General features: G+C 37.0%; 1 protein-coding gene across 3 annotated transcripts in view; it reads right to left on the minus strand.

The window, feature by feature from the left end:
* The window catches only part of QSER1 (glutamine and serine rich 1), a 57034-nt gene that overhangs the window by 32826 nt on the left and 1691 nt on the right, over positions 1 to 22517 (minus strand). The gene's annotated exons all lie outside the window — the stretch shown is intronic.

Raw genomic sequence — 22517 nt, forward strand, 5'->3', positions numbered from 1 at the left:
CCCTCCCATGGACATGCGAGCTTTGGTATGTCCCATTTCCTGGACACTCTTAGCAGCGTGTATGAGAATGGGCGTTGGTAGAATTACCTGAGAATGCCCTTTCTATATACGCTGCAAGGGTGTGCAGCCCGTCCTAGTTCATCTGGGGGGGTGTTTGGTTCTAATTTGTTGGTTTATCTTCCAGAGACACATTATGTCTGTCAAGAATCTTCGCCTAAAAGATGGCGAGCAGCTAAGGCTAATTGGTTTTATAGTGGCAGACCCAGCTCTATGACATCAGTAGGAGGAGTCATACCCATTTCCTGGACACTCTTGCAGTGCATATAGAAAGGGCGTTCTCAGGTAATTCTACCAATGCCCATTTCTTGGTAATACTTCAATTTTGAAAGACACTCAGGACTCTAGAAGCAAAATACAGAGCAAGCCCCAATCAGTCTTTAGATCTCTAAGCAGAAGAAAGACAGGGAGGTGTTTTTGATCCTTGTAGGTTTTCCAAGTATCCCAGAAGCAGATTCAAACCAAAAAGCCCCTTTCGTGAGTTTAAAGGAGAAGACTAAGTCAAGTGCCTCCAATGTTCAATGCAATTGTAAAATATTCCATGTTTTCTCCAAGGTTTGTCAAGATATACCAAACTTTGGATGGAAATCTGGACAAAGCAGCATTTATCACAGGAGTAAAACTGTTAATTCTGCATATGATAAACCATTTATCTATGTGTGGTCTGTATTCCTGTGAGTGTGTAAATTATTTCAGTGTATATTATGAAGGCAATTTCTCTTTTAGGGACATGATCTTCTACAATAAATCAATCACAAAAATTCTATACAAGTGCTCCATGCATATAAAAGAAATTCCCCTTACAAAGCTGATATACATGAAATTACAGCAAAGTGATCACCCTTTTATCTTACCATGTATACAGTTTTGAAAGAATTATTTCAAAAGTCATAGTCATTAGATGGCTGTATTGTTTCCCAAATAGACAAAAAACTAGTTTCAAATCCCAAAATGATGCTTAGTTCTCTAAACAATTAAAAAAGTAAAATTTAATGGTAAATATAAAAAATAATATTTCACACAGTATTATTTAGGAACAATCCTAATTAAGAAAAAACTTAAAAGTAAATATCATTCAAATCTAAATCATCATTGTTATATAACTATAATTTCCATATTAAAGTTTTTAATTTTACAACTAATGCACCAGAAGCATGACTGTCATATGAAAGAAAAGGGGCTATCATAACATAGGTATCATCCTTTGCATTTGACAATATTATTAAGCCCCATGGCACAGATGTATTCTCTTCAATTATGGCAAAATACCAATGCTCCAAATTTTGTTAAATACTGCCACTTAGTTGACATACTAGCATACATCTCTACTGCAGTAGTTTATATCAAAATTATATTAGATCAATTTTTTCTCTGACAATAATCTTCTATATACAGTATATATGATTAAGCCAGGAATTTTTAAGTTAGTCTATATTAGCTGGCACACAATCGTCACTCCCTATTTCATATTTTGTTTATGCAACTATATAAACTAAACAAAAAATTACTTCTTGAGGCATGCAAGACTAAATTTATAGATCAGTGTGTCCATATAATTTAAGTTTTCATTTAATGTTAGCTTACATATATTATTTCAGCACACAGCTTTTGTACTCAATACAAAAAGAAGGTAAATAAGGGAAAGGGAAAGGACAGATATAGGAGGTGGAAAGAAGGTTAAATCAGCAAAGACACACACACACACACACGTGTTTAAAATATGGTCTCAGAAAGGCTAACGCTTACAATGAGTTCAGTTTGATAATGGATATGAAGAAAAACAAGCAAGCTTTTGGATATGTTCAAAATAAAAGGAAGAGGAAAAAAATCACTATGCCAACTGTTTGGGTACAAAGAAAATGTAGTACTACCCTTATTTTAGCTCAGATTTTTCTGAAAAGATGACTAAATATTTCACCTAGCAGTTGTGAAATCAGAATAAAGCAGCAGGATACAAGTCCAAGACTGATAGAAATGTTTATTTACTTTGAATGAATTTAGAACTTAAGGGTCAAATGAACTGCATTCCAGAAGTAATCAAATGTTTATATTTCATTTGTGAGAATCTCTGGGAGCAAATATCCCTATCTGAGGAAAAGAGAAACAAGGAAAGTACAAACCTGTCACTCTGACACTGATATGTTGAAAGATGTAGAACTTTAAAATAATTCAAAATGGAGACAAATAAAACATTCTTCAGTGACAACATTAAAATTAAAATCAGAGAAACAGAATGGAGGCAACCTAGTTTAGGAGTGTTATTTGTGATATTGGAATAATAGTTCATTTTATATATGCTAAACAGGGATCGCCAACGTCCAATGACAGATACCGCACAAGAAGAAGAAACAGGGAACAAGATCTGGGTACCAACACACTGTTCATATTCTTGATCTACTTTTATTATATTTGACTTGTTATGAATATACATCTAATATATGTATGTGCATATATAGGCATATACATCTATATTAGATATTTTATCCCATCTTTATTATTTTTAAAATATCTCAAGGTGGAAAACATATCTAATACTCCTTCCTATTCTTCTCACAACAACTCAGTGAAGTGTGTTGTGCAGAGAGAAAGAATGACTGGCCCAGTTACCTAGCTGGCTTTCATGCCTAGGGCAGGACTAGAATTTTATAATCTCCTAATTTCTAGCCCAGTGCCCTAACTACTAAACTGGATGGATTTATTTATTTATATATATATATATATATATATATATATATATATATATATATATATATATATATATATATATATTCTCAAGTTTTCGCTGGTACTTACATGTATGGCATTCAGCTTTGTTCGGGTATTTTCCCACGTCATTGTAGTTGTGCTTTTAAAGTTGTAGCAACGTTTCGTCAGAATCTCATCTGCCATCATCAGGCTTCTGTATTGTGTTCATCTGTGAGTCAGACTTCTGAAACCACTGTAAAAGTCTGACTCACAGATGAACACTATACAGAAGCCTGATGATGGCAGATGAGATTCTGACGAAACATTGCTACAACTTTAAAAGCACAACTACAATGACGTGGAAAATACCTGAACAAAGCTGAATGCCATATATATGTATGTATGTGTATGTATGTATGTATGTATGTATGTATGTATGTATGTGTGTGTATATATATATATATATATATATATATATATATATATATATATGGATCTTTGGTTGTTCGGGTTTTCTCCCGCGTAAGATTCGAGTATCTAGGCAACGCTTCGATGAAGTCTCATTCATCATCTTCAGGCTTCTGTCTTCGGCTCTTGCTTCTCAGAGTGATGTGAGATTGCAGCTGCTTCTTCCTTTTAACTGCTAGTGGGGGTGGGACTTGATTGGGTGGGGGCTTGGCTGTGTTCTGATTGGGTGGGGGTGTGTTCTCATGAACACAGCCAAGCCCCACCCAATCAAGTCCCACCCCCACTAGCAGTTAAAAGGAAGAAGACAGAAGCCTGAAGATGATGAATGAGACTTCATCAAACGTTGCCTAGATACTTCGAATCTTACGCGGGAGAAAACCCAACAACCAAAGATCCACATACAAATACCATGAGAACCTCAGAAACATAATATATATATATATATATATATATATATATATATATATATATATATATATATATATATATATATATATATATATAATTCTCCTGAACACTTTAATATTTTTCCACTCTTTTTCTGAACTGTTAAATTAACATAGTTAATTATAAAAGTATGTTGAGAATTTCTAATACTAAAAACCCACACCACAAATGTGTTTTGCTATGAATTAAACACTAAATAGGTTAGAGAAATGCCCCCCAAATAAAAATGTGTATGTCCTTTTAATATTGCAGTGAGATGGGTATTTGGCAAAAGTTATACAGTAATAGTCTGAACAAGAAGAAAGAAGACAACCCTAATTACATCTAAATAAAACCAATTTTGGAACATTTTTTCTGAATTAAGTCATATGCTTTCTATCTTCATTTCGATCAAAAGAAAAGAAAAACATCAGCATCAGACATATTATAAGTAAAGGTTTACATAACTGAGTAATTTGATAACTATGATGATTTATTATTTTGCAGAAATGAGGCCAGAGGGGAAAAACAGCCTCTAGATGCATCTATCTGAAGACTGAACTGACCATACAAAAATTCTGTGTTTTTAATGAGTTAATTTTTATTCACTTTTGCAATACATTCCTAAAGGACCAAATCATCGTCTTAAATGCACACAATAACTTTATCTCTATGTACCTCACCAGCACAAGGAGGGAGTTGTATAGTAATCATAATTATTTTAGAAATACATAATTTGGGAAAAATGATAAACAAAAATTTTACACTAAGGTGGGCAACTAGTATATCAATCCAATATCTTCTCTCACAACAAAACATATAAATGCTTAAAGAACAGAACAAAATATATCTATTACCGTCTGATTGTATTAATCTTAGTATGTGCTTAGTAAATTAGAACTACTGAAAGCTGATGGCTTTAACATACTGGGGGTGTTCTGGGTTTGAGACAAAATATAAGGCAGATTTCAAGGAACTTAAAAAAAAAAAAAACAGACCTGAATCTCCATAACACAAAAACCAAAACACTGTGAATCAAAAATCAAAGAATATAGAATTTAACAATAGTCACTGATGTTTCAATCTATCAAAGACATTACAGCACAAAGTCAATGCCTGATTAAAAAAATAGTAAAGGAAAACAATATGTAATAGAAACTGAATATGAAGAGTACTATAATAAGAACAAGTTAACTTGTGTCGAGAATAAAAAAACATTAAGACATCAGCAATTAGTAAAGTAAAATTTCAGAAAAAGGATTAAATGTCTCATTCAGAATTAGATGTTTCAAATGCATCATTTCTTAGTTTTGACAGAACCAAAGCAAATATAAAGAGGGTTGAATCTAGAATAGAATATGAACAATGCTTGATGATAAAAAATATTCACTGCTATTTTTCTGCAAACTATTTGTTATGATCAAGAGATTGTCTGGAATGCTACTGGCTGAGCCACAGGGGTCTTAGAAAGACAAAATTCAGTATGACTGCCATACTGCTCATGAACCTCTCACTCTCAAAACCCACTTTTTAATGTAATCTGTAACTTGGGAACATCCTCTGTTTTTCACGGTACTGTTTTTCACAAGCAGTCTTCCCACAGGATGAACTAACTAGAGAAGGCTTTAATGTTTCTTAACAAAAACACTAATTTATATAAACCACACTAAGTACTAAGTTAGCCAAATCCTGTCATGGTTTAAGTCATGCAATAATACTTTCTAAATTCATCAGCTCTCATAGGGATGAACATTTTTTTTATGTACTGAGAATTTAAGGAAGCAACCCAAACATATTTTTGTGGAATGAAAAATATTCAGCCAAATGTAATTTATTTAATTTTGGCTTCATTTGCTGTGAGAACCTTGCCATTATGGTTTCAACTTAATAGAATTATTTCCAAATAAATATACATAGGATTACATGTCAATAAAACTTTTTTTCATAATTATTCACTGGACCAATTTAACTGGTGAAAATATATACAGGCTAAGAACCACAGTAGTTTCTTCATCAGCAATCATTATGAAAGACAGTAATGGGGGGGGGGGCAGGAGATCAGGGAGTTCAAAATATACTTTATATTATGAGCTTGGGTAAGCTCCTCTTGGGTAAGAGGAAAAATTGCCTTTTTTTAAAAAAGTAGAATCAATCTACTGTGTTATATCCAAAGTAGCTTTTTAGCTGGCCAATGTCAGGTTTTGCTTAGAAGGATGAGATATTATTTATGCTGTTCCTGATAAACTCTTATACTGTTGTGATTGGAAGGTCCAATCCTGTTAGGAACTTTGAATCTGATGACTGTTAGATCGTGGATTGACGTCAGAACCAGGGAACGTTACTCCCTTTAGTTTGATTTGATTGTGAAATGACTGTTGAATTTCAAAAGGAATCTTAACAGTTTTGCTTGCAGTTTTGAATGAGAATGTTACAAGGGAGGACATTTGATTTGCAGGACCGGCCTGAACCTTCAACCTTCTCGGCTTCTCAATCAGGTTAACAGCCGGGAACGGTTGTTAATGAGGAACTTATGGAGTCTTCAGGTGTAAGTAATAATTTAGATAATCACTGGGTGGATGTCAGAAGAAACCAACGGGAGCACAGGAGGAGGGCAGATCAGTAATTAGCTGCTACTCTATAAAAGGAAGAGGAATGACTCTGCACTCTTGTCGGGAACAAATTGTTTGAAAAGAGAACCGAAGACTTTGGCTTGGAGGATTTAAACCTGAAATATCTTGTTGGGACTTGGATTTATTTGGACTGTTAACTTGGACTATCTTGTGGAGGCTGGCTGCGGCTGTTATCAGTGAAGATTCCCGGTTGCTGCCTTTATTTGCGAGGACTGCTGCTTTCAGCCTTATCTGTTTATTTTTGGAAGGTGGGACATAACATATACATTATAAAACCGTAAGAAACTAGGAAGAACTATGCCAAAGACCATAACATTCCAGAAAACCCAGTCATATCTTTGTCTTCATCCTTTGACATTAGGAATTTTGACTTGCAAAGTGCACATAGCACTGCTATCTATCTTTCATCTTATCCTATTCCATAGGGCAGAACTAAGATCTGTTTTATATATTGAGAGCTACTGTAGAAATCTTATATACTATACTCACTGACTAATAACGCATTTCTTGTATATTCTTTTTCATTATCATTGTTTTTGGTTGGATATATAAATGCTGAAAGTTTTAATTCTCCCTAAAATTCTATCAATCTTTATCTACCTATTTTCTCCCTATAGTTCATCCTTGTTAGAAGTAGTCCTCAATCTACAACCATTTGTTTAATTCAGTAGTTGCCAACTTTTTAGACCTCAGAGATCACCAAAATCATAATTTTAAATCCCGCAGACCACTAATATGAATCCAACATGCCGCTCGCTGAAGCGCCTGAACTCCCACTGACGGAATGGGATCCTTCAGGCACTTAGCTTGGCTGCCTGTTTCTGCAAACTTAAATAATCAGTCATTTGGACCCGTTTCCCATAGAAAGGAAAAAAAACACTGGAATCTCTCATCTCTCTCTTTCCCTCCCTCCCCTCTTTCTCCCATTGCCCCTTTCTCTTCCTCTCCCTCTCTTTCCCTCCCCCTCTCTTTCTTCCTTTTTTCCTCTTTCTCTCTTTCCCTCCCTTTCTTCCTTTCCCCCTCTTTCCCTCTCCCTTTCTTATTCCCTTTCTCTTTCCCTTCCCCTTTCTCCCTTTCTGTTTCCCTTCCTTTCTTCCTTTCTCCCTCCTTTCTCCCTCCTTTTCTCTCTTTCCCTCCCTCCTTTCTTCCTCTCTCTTTCCCCTTCTCTTTCCCACCCTCTCTCCCTTTCTCTTTCCCTCTCTCTTTCCCTCCTTCCTTCTCTCTCTTCCTCCCCTTCTCCCTTTTTCTCTTTCTCTCTGTCTCCCCACCCCGTCCCTGGGGTGTGGGTGGGGAAAAGGAACCTCTGAACTGGGTGGTGAGAATCTGATGTCCGGCAGCCGATGAGCCACGTGCTGAAGACCAAATGGCTGGCAGGGAGGTGCAGCAACAGGGTTGATACTGCTGGCGGATGGACTGATATGTGTGGGAGATCGTGGCATCAGAGCCCTTCCCAGGTGTTCCCTTGTAGAGTTGTAATTGCAGGAATGTTCCAATCTCGGATGGCAAACCTCAGATAAAGAATGTTTCCAAGCAAATACAACTCAGGCAAACAAAGTCACTAATCTAAAGGAGGATTAGAGAGAGGAAGTAAACATATGTTAGATTTTAACTAGAGATAATTAATTGTATTAATTACTGTGCTAAACAGTAACCAAAGTTAAGCAGTAACCAAAGTTAACCAATGATGGAGGATAACTAAAAATGTGTATAAACGCAAGACTAGACTCCAATAAAGATCATCATGATTCATGATCAAACAACTCGACTGCATTGTCATTACAACAAGTGGCGCATGAACAGGGACCCTCTTACTTCGTCCGGCAAGGATTTGGTGCTCCTTCAATCCTTTGTGGTTTCTTCAACCTTTTGGTTTCTGTAAGTATGGGGTCTTCGCTTTCTGAGGAACAAAGGAAGCATGTAGATGAATTAGGCTATTTGTTGAAGAAAAATAATACTGAAGTACCACAGAGAAATCTCTTAAGGCTGGTCCAGAGATTGCAGCTCAGTGCCTATGGTACCCAGAAAAGGGGTCTTTAAAATTAACTGATTGGGAACGTAAAGGGAAAATATTGCATACTGAACCTTGAGCAAAAATAGAAGTTTTGCATGTGTGGCATTTATGTAGGCATGCAATTGAAAAATTTGGTCACAATGAACTTTCTCTTTTAACACCTCCCCCTTCACATTATACTAATGCTGTCATTTGTCCCCCTTCTTCACCTGAATATATGTCTTCAATTCCCTCAGCTCCTGCAGATACAGGGCAAAAGCCTCCTGACTCTTGTTCAGTCTTCTTTTCAGAAAATGGTTGAGACTTGTAAAAGGGATGCCTCTGTCTCAGGAACAGAACTTGCAGAATTACTGTCTGTTTGTCCAGTACAATATCGTCCTGGTCAGGGGTCACATCTTGGACTGCAAGTAGCAGAATGGGAGGGTCTGCCTTATCATATCTTGAGAGTTTAAAAAGGCAGTTACAGATTATGGGATTAGTAGTAATTTTACAAGAGGACTTGTAGAAGGAATAAAAAATGGTTATACAATGATCCCTGAAGATTGGAAGCAAATATTTTGCGTGATTTTAACATCCATGCAATATCTGGTTTGGGAGAGTGAATATATGAGACATGCTCAAGCTGCTGCTCTAGGAGGGGGAGGAGCATATACAGTTGAGCAGCTATTTGGTTCTGGACCATTTGGTACAATTCCTACTCAAGTTGTTCTTCCTCCAGCTACGTTAACTATTGTCTCTGAATGTGCCTTTCGTGCTTTTCTTAAGGTACCCCAAGCTGAAGAACCTAGAGCAAATTTTTCAAACATTCGACAGAATGCCAATGAGCCTTATGCTGATTTTGTTGAGCGTTTGTCCAAAGCAATTAGACAGCAGTTTGATCATCAGGAAGCTGCTGCTGAACTTCTTCACCAATTAGCTATTGAAAATGCTAATGCAGATTGTAAAAGAGCTTTACAGCCGTTAAAGGCTACCGCTCATTACACTCCAGCAGATATGCTGCGAGTCTGCCAGGATATTGGATCACAAACTTATAAAATGCGTATGTCAGCAGCTGCTATTCAGAAAGGACAGCGCCCAATTGGTAACTGTTTTAAGTGTAAGAAGCCTGGCCACTTTCAGAAGGACTGTCGTTCTACACCTTCTATGCCTCAGAATTGTCCTTCTAAGAAGTGCCCTATTTGTAAAAAGGGATTTCATTGGGCCAATCAATGTCGGTTTCAGTCGGGAAACTTGCCAATGGGTGTGGCACCCACCCAGAATCCAAAGCGTGCCTTTCCCATCACTCTGACTCCTCCAGCAGTCTCTCTCACTCCTCCCCAGCCACAGCCGGTAGCACTGGGATCGATTTAATCACTCAAGAGAAAATTGAGTTTAAATTTCCCATGGAAGTTAAAATAGTTCCATCTCAATTTAAAGGTCCTCTTCCTTCAGGATTAGTTGGCTTAATTTTGCCTCGTTCTTCTGCACACAAAAAGGGCTGTTTTGTTGAGCCTGGGGTAATAGATTCAGATTGCATTGTTATCCTCATGATTCAGATTTGGGTGAATCTTCCTCAAGTTCTTCCTTGTAATTCTTCTGTTGCTCAATTGCTTCTTCTTCCATATGAAAATCCATCTCCTGGTATAAGTAATCATGGGGATGCAAGATTTGGATCAACTTCTTTATCTGTAGGCTTACTTCATCAGCTGAACTCCTCTCGTCCTTTGTTAACACTCTTCCTTAATAAACAACCATTTCAAGGGTTATTGGATACTGGAGCCAATGTTACTATCATCTCCTCTTTATAGTGGCCAGTACAGTGGCCAAAAATGACAGTTTCTTCATTGTGGGGAATAGGAGGTTCTACAGCTGCTTGGCAGAGTGTTCAAGAAATTAATGTTACAACATCTGCTGGTAAGTCCTTTTTCCTACAACCATACATTCTAGACATTCATACTAATATTTGGGGCCGTGATATCCTTTCTCTTCTTAATGCCCATTTGATTCTTGATGATGGCTCTTCCTCTTAAATGGCTCTGTTCTACGCCGGTTTGGGTGGAACAATGGCCATTATTAAGGGAAAAACTCGCTGCTTTACAACAATTGGTTCAAGAACAATTGGCTGCTGGTCATATAGAACCTTCTACTAGTCCTTGGAATACTCCTGTTTTTGTTATAAAAAAGAAAAATGGGAAACATAGAATGTTGCACAATTCCTCCATTCCAATTCTTCCTGAATTACAAGTACAGAAATCATATACATTAGTACAATGGCAAAAATTACTTGGCATTATTAATTGGGCACACCCATTCTTCTACATTACAACTGGTGATATGTTGCCCTTATTTCAGTCTTTGAAGGGAGCACAATCACCAAGAGATCTAGTTGTATTAACTGACCCTCAAAGAACATGCCTTCAAGAAATATTGAATAAGTTTAAGCATCGATATGTGGACAAGATAACATTCTTAACAATAGGACTTTGTTTAGCTATTCTTCCCACTACACCCTTACCCACGGGATGTCTTTATTCTAATGCGCCCCTGCAAGTGGTCAAAATTCATGAATGGATTAATTTGTCAGCTACTCCGCCTAGAAATATTTATCCTTATCAATCAGCATTAGAGGATTTGATTATTAAAGGTCGTAAACGAGCCTTACATCTTACAGGACAGGATCTCATTAGCATAGCTTTCACTCGTACAAAAGTTGAACATGATCATTTGATGATGATTTCAGAATAATATCAGATAGCCTTTTCTCAATATGTGGGAAACTTGTTGTATTCTTAACCCAAGGATCCTAGAATAGTGGTTACTACTATTTTAAATCCGGCCTTTTCTTCCATTTTTGTGCGAAATCCTATTTCTAAAGTTCTTTACTGAGGGATCACCTACAAGGGGTGTGGTTGTCTGGCAACAACAATGGTATTCTAAATTTACTGCCACGCAGACTTCAGCTCAACGTGCTGAGCTGGCTGCTGTGATTTTGGCTTTACGATTGTTCAATGACCAACCTATTAATTTGATCGTTGATACTCAATATGTGTATTTAGCTATGCAATCTCTTCCCTTTTCTTATTGTGCTCTCTCTTTGGATAAGAATTTGTTATCCTTGTTTTTATCTTTAAAGAATAGTTTGGAAACTCACTTGTATTCTTTGTATGTAGAACACATTCGAAGTCATACTCCCTTTACTAATGCCTTGACTGAAGGAAATCGGAAGGCAGATGAATCCTTAAAGGATGTTGCGTCTTTGTTTGCTGATCTTGTTGCAGTCATTCTTATTTTCATCAAAATGCCAAATCGCTTGCAAAGCAATTTAAAATTTCATTATCTCAAGTCCAGGATATTGTCCGTGCTTGTCCAGCTTGTCAGCAACTGGCAGTTCCCTTTCCAGTAGGTGTCAACCCACGAGGAACCCAAGCTAATCAAATTTGGCAAATGTATGTAACTCAATTTTCAACCTTTAAGCCATACTGTTATCTTGATACATCTATTGACACTCATTCACACTTCCTTTGGGTTACTGCTTCAAAACATGAATGTACTTCAGATGTTATTTCTCATTGCCTATCCTCTTTTGCTGTAATGGGTCGGCCTTCTCAGTTTAAAACTGACAATGGCCCCACTTATATTAGTAAGGAATTTCAAACCTTTTGTCAGAAATGGAATATTACTTTAGTGTATGGAATTCCTTACAACTCTCAGGGTCAAGCTATAGTTGAGCGAGCTCATCGTACTTTTAAGGCATTGTTTCAGAAACAATTACAAACTGAGTCTGGCCCTTACCATCTGTGAAAGATTCAAAATCTCATTGCTGTAGCATTACATACTTGGAATTATTTAACCTTTTTAGAGTCTCTTGCAGACTCACCTGTTAATTTGCATTTTCGAACTACTGAATCTTTAGCAAGGTTTTTGGTAAAGTATTGCCAAGCTCCAGATCCAAACTGGAAAGGCCCTACACCGCTGATCACCTGGGGTCACGGTTACACCACCGTGGAAGATCCTTCTACTTGACAAGCAGTGTGGGTTCCAGCGCGCTGTGTTTGTCCGTATCATGGCATGGCATCAGGGCCTTCACAACCCGATTCTGGATTTCAATCTTCATCTGAACACGGAAGTCCGTCTTCCAAGGTCGGCGTGCCCGCAACCCATCCCTTGGGGCCAGGTTAAATCTACTACATATCAAGCTCAACAACAACTGCAACAGGCCTCATTACCTCAGACTCCTGAAAATCTTGTTGCTGCTGTTTTTGCTATTATTACTGCTAACTCTGTTACCATTTTACTTGGTATTTTCTTGTTTATGGTTAATGGTGTTTCTGCTCAAAATGACACTTCTGTGGTTCATCTTAACCCTAATTTGTGGGTTCTTCATGCCCAATACATGGCACAAATATTACTTTATACTATGAGCCCCCAATGGCATTTGGTCAAATTTCTTTTACCCCTAACTTGATCATGTCTTCTACATTTATTGTCTCACAACTACAATCTATTTCACACTCCTGGCTATTTTCTACACCCCCTATGCAATTGAATTCTGTCCGTTGGTGTTACTTGAAAGTTAGTCAATTTACAAGGGGTCTGTGTTTCTGTTGTCACGCTAAACACACTTGGCTTCATAATTGGTCTGATTATGATGCTGCTCAGCACATATTAAAAAAGCTAGGGAATTATAGTTATTGTTCTGACTACTATTGGTTGTCAGGTACCTTTAATTCTTCTTTGCATGGAATTAATATAGCTCCTGATATGTATCCTGACGATTTTCCTATTTTTAATGCCTCTGATCAATCTAATACAGGATCGATATGCGCTGGTTGGCAGCTTAAGGATCCTAATATGTGGTTCTTTTTTGATAAATATGCTACTAATGTTCATCCTCAGAATTATCAATGTGCAACTATAGGTTATTTTACTCTACCTGTTCAAATAGGTACGCTCCCATCAACTCGACAGCGGCGTTCCTCTCTGGGGCCTACATGTAATGATGAAGTCATTATTGACACACAATTGTCTTCTGGTTCTACATTTGGCCATGTATTGGCAGGGGCCGTTACAGAAATCCTTACTCTAGGCTCTTATCCTGGCATAATTGCTCAAGAAAACAGACGATCTATTCTTGGTCTCACCTGCAGACTTGAAAAATCCATCAATGCTACCACTGCTATTATTCGTGATTTGCAGCATGAAATAGAAGACTTAAATCAAGATGTCTTACAGCAGCATTTTGCCATAGACTATCTTTTAGCCTGTCAGGGAGGGTTCTGTACATTAGTTGGACACCGTGGATTTGCTGTGCATTTTCATTCTTTGAATAAAACTATTGAGGATGAGCTTGCCAATTTACAATCATACATTCAAAATAATATCCATGCTCATTACTCACCTTTTGAGTGGCTAACCAATTGGCTTCCTGATTGGTCTTGGCTCAGATTTTCTTTTATGCTGTAATTATTATTATTGTACTAATTGCAACCTGTTGTCTTATTCAATGTATTCCAAATTTATTTGCATTGTTTCGTCCTGCTTCTCCCTCTCTTAATCCTCTACAATTACGATACATTCATAAATCTTTGAATCCTTCATTTAAAATAAAAAACGAGGATATGTAGAGTTGCAATTGCAGGAATGTTCCAATCTTGGATGGCAAACCTCAGATAATGTTTCCAAGCAAATACAACTCAGGCAAACAAAGTCACTAATCTAAAGGAGGATTAGAGAGAGGAAGTAAACGTATGTTAGACTTTAACTAGAGATAATTAATTGTATTAATTACCGTGCTAAACAGTAACAAAAGTTAAGCAGTAACCAAAGTTAACCAATGATGGAGGATAACTAAAAATGTGTATAAATGCAAGACTAGACTCCAATAAAGATCATAATGATTCAGTTGTTCATGATCAAACAACTCGACTGCCTCATCATTACAACATTCCCTGGCCTGCGAGGGGGTGGGGGGAAAGGAACTTCTGAACTGGTGTTACCTCCTGCCCTTGCGCATTGGGGAGATTGAGCGGCTGCCAGCAATGCCCTCAGGTGAAGATGTTGCAAGGGGGAGGCTCGGCCCCTCTCCTCAGAAGCCGTAAAGCACTCACCACCCCTCTGGCACCTGCCAAGCTTCCTCCTTCCCACTGGGCATGTGAGCACTTCTGGTGAGGAGAAAAAGCACAGGCAGCAGCCACGACACAGGTTTGCTAGGGAGACTGTAGGATTGCTCCATCTCCCCGCCGGCCATCTGGTTTTTAGCACAGGGCTCATTGGCCTCCGGACATCAGATTCCCACCACCCAGCACCAGTTCAGAGGTTCCTTTCCCCCACTCCCACCACCTTGCAGGCCAGGGAACACCCAGGAAGGGCTCTGATGTCGCAATCTCCTGCACTACCCTCCCGCACGCACACATCAGTCCACCCGCTGCTGGTATCATCCCTGTTGTAGATATGGGTGCGCTGCAGTCCACCAAAATGTTCTCACAGACCACCAGTGGGCCGTTGGCAACCACTGGTTTGGTTCAAACTTACAACAGCACTGAAAAAGTGACATGACTGCTTTTCACACTTAAGATTGTTGCAGCATCCCCACCATCACAAGATCAAAATTTTACAGTTGCCAACTGGCATGTATTCATGATAGTTGCAGTATCCCATGTCATGTCATGTGATCCCTGCATGAAACACTTGCAGTTTCACACGTGATCACCTTTTGCGACCTTCTCGCAAGCAATGTCAATGGAGAACCAAGATTCATCATAACAATCGTGTTATTAAATTAACACATGCAATGATTCACTTAACAACTATGGCAAGAAAGGTTGCAAAATAGGACAAAATTCTTTTAACAACTATCTAACAACTTAGCTACAACATTATAAAAAATATTCTCAAATTTGGATTACTGCATTGTACTATTCAGAGAACTCTGCTTTTAGAGTATTTAGTGCAAAATACTGCAGCTATGTTGCTGAAGGAAGTAATTTACTGTAAACAAATTACAGCATTCTGAATCAATTGCACCTATAGTTTTGGATAAATCACTGCATGACTCAGATCTTGGAAATCTGTAGGACCAATAAAATTAGGAATAATTCTGCAATAAGACAATAATCATGTGTCAACCCAAATGATGGTATTCTTGACACGACTACCTGGATTATGGAATTTCCTCCCTCTCCAGCTTACTTAACCTCTGGACTCAACTAAAGGCCTATTTGCATTTTTGACTGAATGTATGCTTTTGTCTCACTACATTTCTGTCATAATTCCAATGGTCCCACTTATTTTGTCATTTTAACTTCTGTTAAAATTAATGTATTAATTTTATTGTATATAATTATATATTTAATACAATATTCATTTTTTTTCCCTGGTGCCATTAGTGTAAAATAAACATAGGTCTAATTTTCTAATTTTGGTCAGTGAAAGAACAAGCAAAATGCAATATGGAAGTGATTAATAGGATACAAAATATATTCATTAAAAATCAAGAAACAGTTTGAAAAATTAAACTAACAATGAGGCTATTTATTATGTTGTCCAACAGAAAAACTGTCTGGATTGCTATTCTGCTAATACACGGCTTGTCTTAATGTTTGTTGAATTAACTCTGATGTTCTTGTTCACACACATTTTATGAAATCTTCAATCATATTAACAAATCATAATGGATACATTTAACTATTCATAAAGTCAAAATTCATATAAATGTATATGGTTTATTGATTTACATGATGTATAAATCCAGACACCTGTGGTTTGTTGAACTAACTTCAGTCAAGCAATTCGTTACTTATTTAAATATGCAAATTACTTAAACGTTTATACAAATTTAAGATAAAATTGAAATGCAAATGTCTCATACAAAATATATATCAAATTAGGCTCATGAGTAAAAGTTGTTCATTCTGATGCATAATATATATATTGTTGTATCATATAGATTTATATCCATCCTAATTCTTTATTGTATAAATGTAAATAATTTTTAGAAATTGAAATATAGGATTCCTCAACAAATACATAATCCATTCTCTAAAGTCTGGCACATCAACAAAAAAGTTCACTCTTAACTTTTATTTTAGACTTTACAAATCAACTCAAAGTATCAATTTTCATCAACCTCTTGTTATTATGGATGATTGCACATAAATAATGGAAACAAAGTGGTGTCATTAATTCCATATTAATGTCTACTCTAGAAAGGGCAGAGACAAAAATTAAACTAGAAATGTCTATCAGGTCAAACCCATTATTTAATCTCTCTCACAATTAGGTAAAAACTATCCTATAAAAGGCATAAAAAGACAAAAACATTTGTACGTCTAAGTAACCAGAATCATAAGCTACTGCCAATACCCACATTTTACATATCTTCCTTTCTCAAGTTTAAATTTTCAACAACTTCAGCCTCTTTAAATTCAGGATAACCCTATCCATGCCAGATAGATTTATAATTAGATATCACAATATAAAAATAACTTAAAGGTTTTATAGAAATAATGTAAGTAAATGAAACTGCAAGACTATAGAACCCTAGGTCTAAATCCTAATCAGCCATTAGTCAGTATTTTTTAAGGGATTATACTTTTTTATATTATTTGTTATGAGAACTGAACTTTCATGTGCATTATCCCGAGTTTTGTGGAAAAAATACAAGATGCAGATATTAGATAAGTTTCACTTATTTTTCATGTGATTTAAATTCTATTCACAATTTCAAGGCAAGCTGTGATCAAGAATAAACATTCAATTAAATATTTCAATACAACTAGCTATGTAGCTTTCCTGAATATGCAATTAAACACAAAGTAGCCACAATTTTAGTAGCTTTGTATTTTTTCTTTCCTCCATATATTGTACAAATTGTCGTGAATGCTGAAATATAGGAAAATACTTTAATATCCAGCAAAATTAACATACTTTACATTAAAAAAGATTAATTAATTCAGAAATACTTGTAGTGGAAACTTGCTTGGTTCATTCTGATAATTTCACAATGAAAATTTAAAAATGAATTTCAAATATTAATCAGGTTTTTTTACTAACTTTAAAAGAATCAGATTTTTGTAAATCCTGGAATTTAAAATTATGCTATGCAAATCTGCAGGCAATTGCGATTACAAATTTTCTTCATAGCAATCTAATTGCAGAATATAAAAGTAATAAGTGACATAAAAATAAATATCTGCTTATTTTACAGTTTTAACCACACAGCACTGCAGTAACTGAGCTAATAGAGATTGATGTTTGGCAAGTATATTTTGAAATAATCATGTGATTCAAAAGCTTATCTCCATCTTGCTCCCTAGGATCTCAAATGGTATAAGGCAATGGAGAAGTACCATATTAAAGAATAATCGTAAGCACCTAGTAAATTCTACAGTAACATAATTATGAAATGGGAAAACTATATATAATCACACATACATATACACTGATCCTGGATATATTGTTCTCTGGCAAATAACTTCTTTAATCTGCTTATACTTCAAAATTCATATTTATCACTAAGTTAAAGTTTTTTAAAACCTCAAAATAGATATTTCAGTCACTAAAATGATGAAGACTGGTGTCAATACTAAACTATGAGAGCCAATAGTAAACTATGGTCTGTTAAATAATGACTTGAATTCACATTAAACCGAACCATGTATCAGAGTTTATAAACCACAGGAATTGAATTTATTGCCCCAAAATAAACCTACACTGTTCAAAACAAATCCCCAAACTAAGTCAGAGATAGATTTAGCATGTTGTGTGCATCCAGGCAAGGTAAATGGCTAGGTTTCTACATAGCACCAATTTATATTGAGCACAATACATTATAGGCATTGCAGTTTGGGCTCAGCAAATAGTGTGAGTCTGGCTACAGGTAGTCAACTTATAATCATTTTAGTGACTGTTTGAAGTTATAAAAGTGTTGAAAAAATGACTTATGTCCGTTTTTCACACTTATGCAGCATCCCTGTGGTCAGGTGATCAAAATTCAAACACATGGCAAGTGGCTCATATTTATGATGGTTGCAATAACCTTGGGCCATGAGATCCATCTTTTGTGACTTTCTGACAAACAAATCAATGAGGAAGCCAGATTCATTTAACAACATATTACTAATTTAACAACTGCAATGATTCACTTAATAAGTGTGGCAAGAAAGGTCATAACATGGGGCAAAACTCTCTTAACAACTGCCCTGCTTTGCAACTGAAATTTTGGACTCAGTTGTGGTTGTAAGTTGAGGATTACCTATACTATCATTCTGATTGCATTGACCATACTTAATACTGTATGTTGAATGCCCACAATGGTATCTATATTCAATCATTAACACTTAAGCAGACGAGCAACCAAATAAGTCCACAAGATCATTCATCTCAAACAGGAAACTAAAGTGCTGGATGGAGCTAAAGGACAGGAAGGAAGAAGAGATAACAACCTTGGTGTATTTTAAGAGGGAGGGGGCTTAGAATTCTTTTCAACAACTGCCCTAAGCCGCCTCTCTCTTAAAATACAAAATAGCTTAATAAGACTTAAGCCTGACCTCATGCAATATGGAGCGTGAGATGGAAAAATAAAAAAGGAACATGGGTTGAACATATGGAGTAGCCCACTGAAGAGGGCTTGAGTGACTAGCTGAACTTTCTTACCGATACACTGAAACAATTTGTTGCAGATTCTATTTTCTTCTAGGAATGGCCTCAGGGACTCAACTGTCAAATTAAATGTAACCTGGATCATTAAACAAACAATATATGAATAGCTATAAAACTATGGAACTTTCTGAATCACATTTTTTTTTACTTTTTTGGTTTAAGTTTTAACCAGAAAATGGCCACAAAACTAATAAAAAGATAGGACCACAGAAGGCCTAAAATAATAGACATTCATTTTACTTTCTGGAAAACTGTTGCGAGGTCTATTTGCTGGTGCCCTATCACAGTTGACTAAATCACTGTCTTCTATGGCCAGCATTATTTTCAACCTAAGGGAAGAAATAAAATTGGGTAGATGGTTGCTGCTTCCACAAATTATCTAAAGACTTTTTTTTTAAAATCAGCCACAATGTGGCTTCGTTTTGATTTAGCACAGTGTGTAAAGCCAGAATGTGTCACAACTTGGTTGTGGATATGTGCCTTAGTCATACTGGCTAAGACTGATAGGAGATGGAAACAACATAAGGAGAATGATATGTCATCCACTCCTGATTTAATTCTACAACAGATTGTAATTGAGATATATATATTTTTTGAATAAGCTGAAGTTGAAACATATATGGAAAACAGAAACTACAGGAAAGTAACCCAAATCCGCTAAAACATAATAACTAGAGTCTGTGATACATTTTATACAATTCCCCCAAACAATCCTCTTGATAGCAATAAATTGTTAATGTAAACCTACTATTTTCAGCATCAGAGTTTATTAGGGGATAAAGCTTCATAAAACAAAACTCTTCCACCCTCATCCCACCTTATACAAAGAAAATGCTATAATTTTGTATACAAGCTGTTGTATACTATTCTTCCCAATTTTTTTCTTGTTCCTTACAATTGTAAAATGGGCTATTGGTTTGGAAGCAAAACAGGACACTCAGCAAGAGGCAAGGCTTTCTGATACATGGGAAAATATTCAAGGTATGTAGAAATACATGTCATTGAAATATTGGTTTCTCAAGAGAGAGGCGATGTAGAAAATGATGTCCTTCTGTTCATATGGCATTCTGGCTAAATACATGTAGTGTATAAACGCAAATTATTAAGTCATTAATTGCTTTATTTGCTATGACAGTCCTGCTCCCCCTCTGTTATCAGGTGGGAAACTTGAAACAAGTTATTACATGGCCTTCTTCTTGTGTGTGACTTTCTAAACTCATCAACCAGCATAGAAGAGCTATTGTATCAAAATAATGAGAGCAGCTTCAAGTTTGTGCATGATACTTCTACATATTCTTCAATTAAGGGACTTTCTGAAATCATTATGTGCATATGGAATGAATTAGAATTAAAATTTGCTTTTATAGCGTTTCTGAGGGTGGGCTGTGGGCAAAGCAAGGCAGGTTTTAAGGCAACAGTTGAGGCTTGAGTGGTCTCTAACATGGGCTAATTATCAATATCTATAAACTATTTTCTTGAATAACCTGAATGATACATTCTGAAATATTCAAAGAGCTCACTAGAGATTAGTTTACTGGAATAAAACTATACAAGGAAAAGTTAATAAAATCTAGGATTGAGGAAAGCTGATGAGTGAGATTTCTTCCAGATATTCTGAGTCATCTTTCCCACTAATCTTCACATTAGAATCAAATCTTGACTGTTTAGTCGGGAACTGACTGGTTCCTCCCCAGAAGAAATAAACAGATACTATATAATCAACTTAAGAAATCATTCCCCCCCCCTTTAAAAATGTTTCCCTCATTGCTTTAGACAGCTTTCTTCTCCATCTTCTCACCTTGCAGGTGAGCCTTTTTGTACTTCATATTTTTTGAACCCTGCCTTTATTACTTTTATTAAAAACTCAATGGAGCATACACACACAATTCTCCTCCTTCCTCCTATTTTCTCTACAAGTCTGTGAGGTATGTTAGTCTAAGAGAAAGTAACTGGCCAAAAGTCCCCCAGTTGGCTTTCATACCTAAGGTGGAATGAAAACTCAGTTTTGTTAGTTTCTACCCTGATGGACTAACCACTGGACTACCTGCACAACTGCAGTGAAATGTGGGGTTTTTTTGCTTTGGGCTATTTATATTTTGCTACATTTTGTTAAGTTAAACTACAAAACAAGTCTTCTCAGAAGTGACATAGCTGCAGAACAGGAAGAAAGAATATACAGAGCATACAAGCCATCAAAGAATAACTGAAGAAACCAAAGCTAATTTAATTTTTGCTCACCTACAGGCTTAAAGATTTATTGTATTTTTGTTGTTATTTTATATTCACTGCACACATTAAAGCCTAAATAAACGACAAGTTCCTTATAAATCATTGGTAAACATGTGTAACATCTCTTAAGGAACAACACAGATTGTTCTTTAAACATGTTATTACATCTATATTAAAATTAATTTCATAAATAGTTTTAATTTTTTTTTACTTCATGTCTCCAATATGAGAAAGCCAATTGCTATTCTATCTGATAAAATATCCTTGGAAAGTATCCCATCAAGTATTCTTTGTGTTTGTGTCCTAGCCCTGGGAGGCGAATATTCTTAAGCAAGTTTCAGCACGAATCAATTTTTTAAAGTGTAGGCTTCAGAACCTCTACCTATAAAAAAGGAGGGAAAAGTACAAACTGGCAAAATAAGACTGAAAAGGTATTGGGAATCAGTAACTGTGAGCTCAAACCAGTCTTTGGTGGTTTCAGATGAAATCCCCCAAAATTAGCAATCCCCATCCCTGGCTACCACCTTATAGCCTAGCAAAATTCTATTTTCAAAGAGAAGGCCCATTTTACCCTTGTTTTATATGCTCTAAATCTTCAGTTAATCAACGAAGCCACACCTTTCTTAAAGACTTCATTAAGGGACTGTTCTCCATTACTATGGTGTATTAATACATTGGAGGGGGGTGTACTTAGGTTTCCCTGTTTTTCCCAAAGACCTCAAAAATACCTTCCCTAGGCAACGCAGGAAGTAAACATGAACTCTTGAACCTGAACGGCCTGCCCCACAAGCACCTTGGAAGCAAGAGGAGGAGGAGGAGGAGGAGGCCAAGAGCTTTCCCTCATCCCTCTGCATTTGCAGTGGCGAGGACACCCTGGAAATGGGAGGAGGGGAAAAGGGGGCTTCTGTCAGGCTGAACTCTTTCCCCGGGTGGGCGTGGGGAGGGGGGGAGACCTCACGCTTTTCCAGACCGAAACAGCGTGTGTGTGATGGTGGAGAAGAGAAGGAAAGTGGGTCTCGGGGTTCCACGGCAGCCACGAATTCCCCAGCGTCTTTCCTCGGTCGCACCACGCAACGCCTCCTGCTTTCATTGTCCCTAAAACTCCCTCCACGCGCAGGTCTTTCTTGCTACGCCCCTCTAAAATCCTCGCTTGAGCTCCGAGCAAATGGGGACCCCATGAGCGCTCCCCTACTGGCGGCCCCAACCCCGGAGACGCGCCCTCTCTATTCTCCCGGAGACCTCTCCTCTCTGTCCCACGCCACGCCACGGATCAAGGAAGCCGCCCAGCCTGGGAGGAGGCGAAAGCGCCGCGAGCAGGTCCCGCGGGCGCGCGAGGGACGGCAGGCCTCGTCTCAATCCCCGGCCTTTCCTGA

Source organism: Pseudonaja textilis, chromosome 1, assembly GCF_049901715.1.
Source record: "Pseudonaja textilis isolate UNSWEBS1 chromosome 1, rPseTex1.2, whole genome shotgun sequence".
Lineage (NCBI taxonomy): Eukaryota > Metazoa > Chordata > Lepidosauria > Squamata > Elapidae > Pseudonaja > Pseudonaja textilis.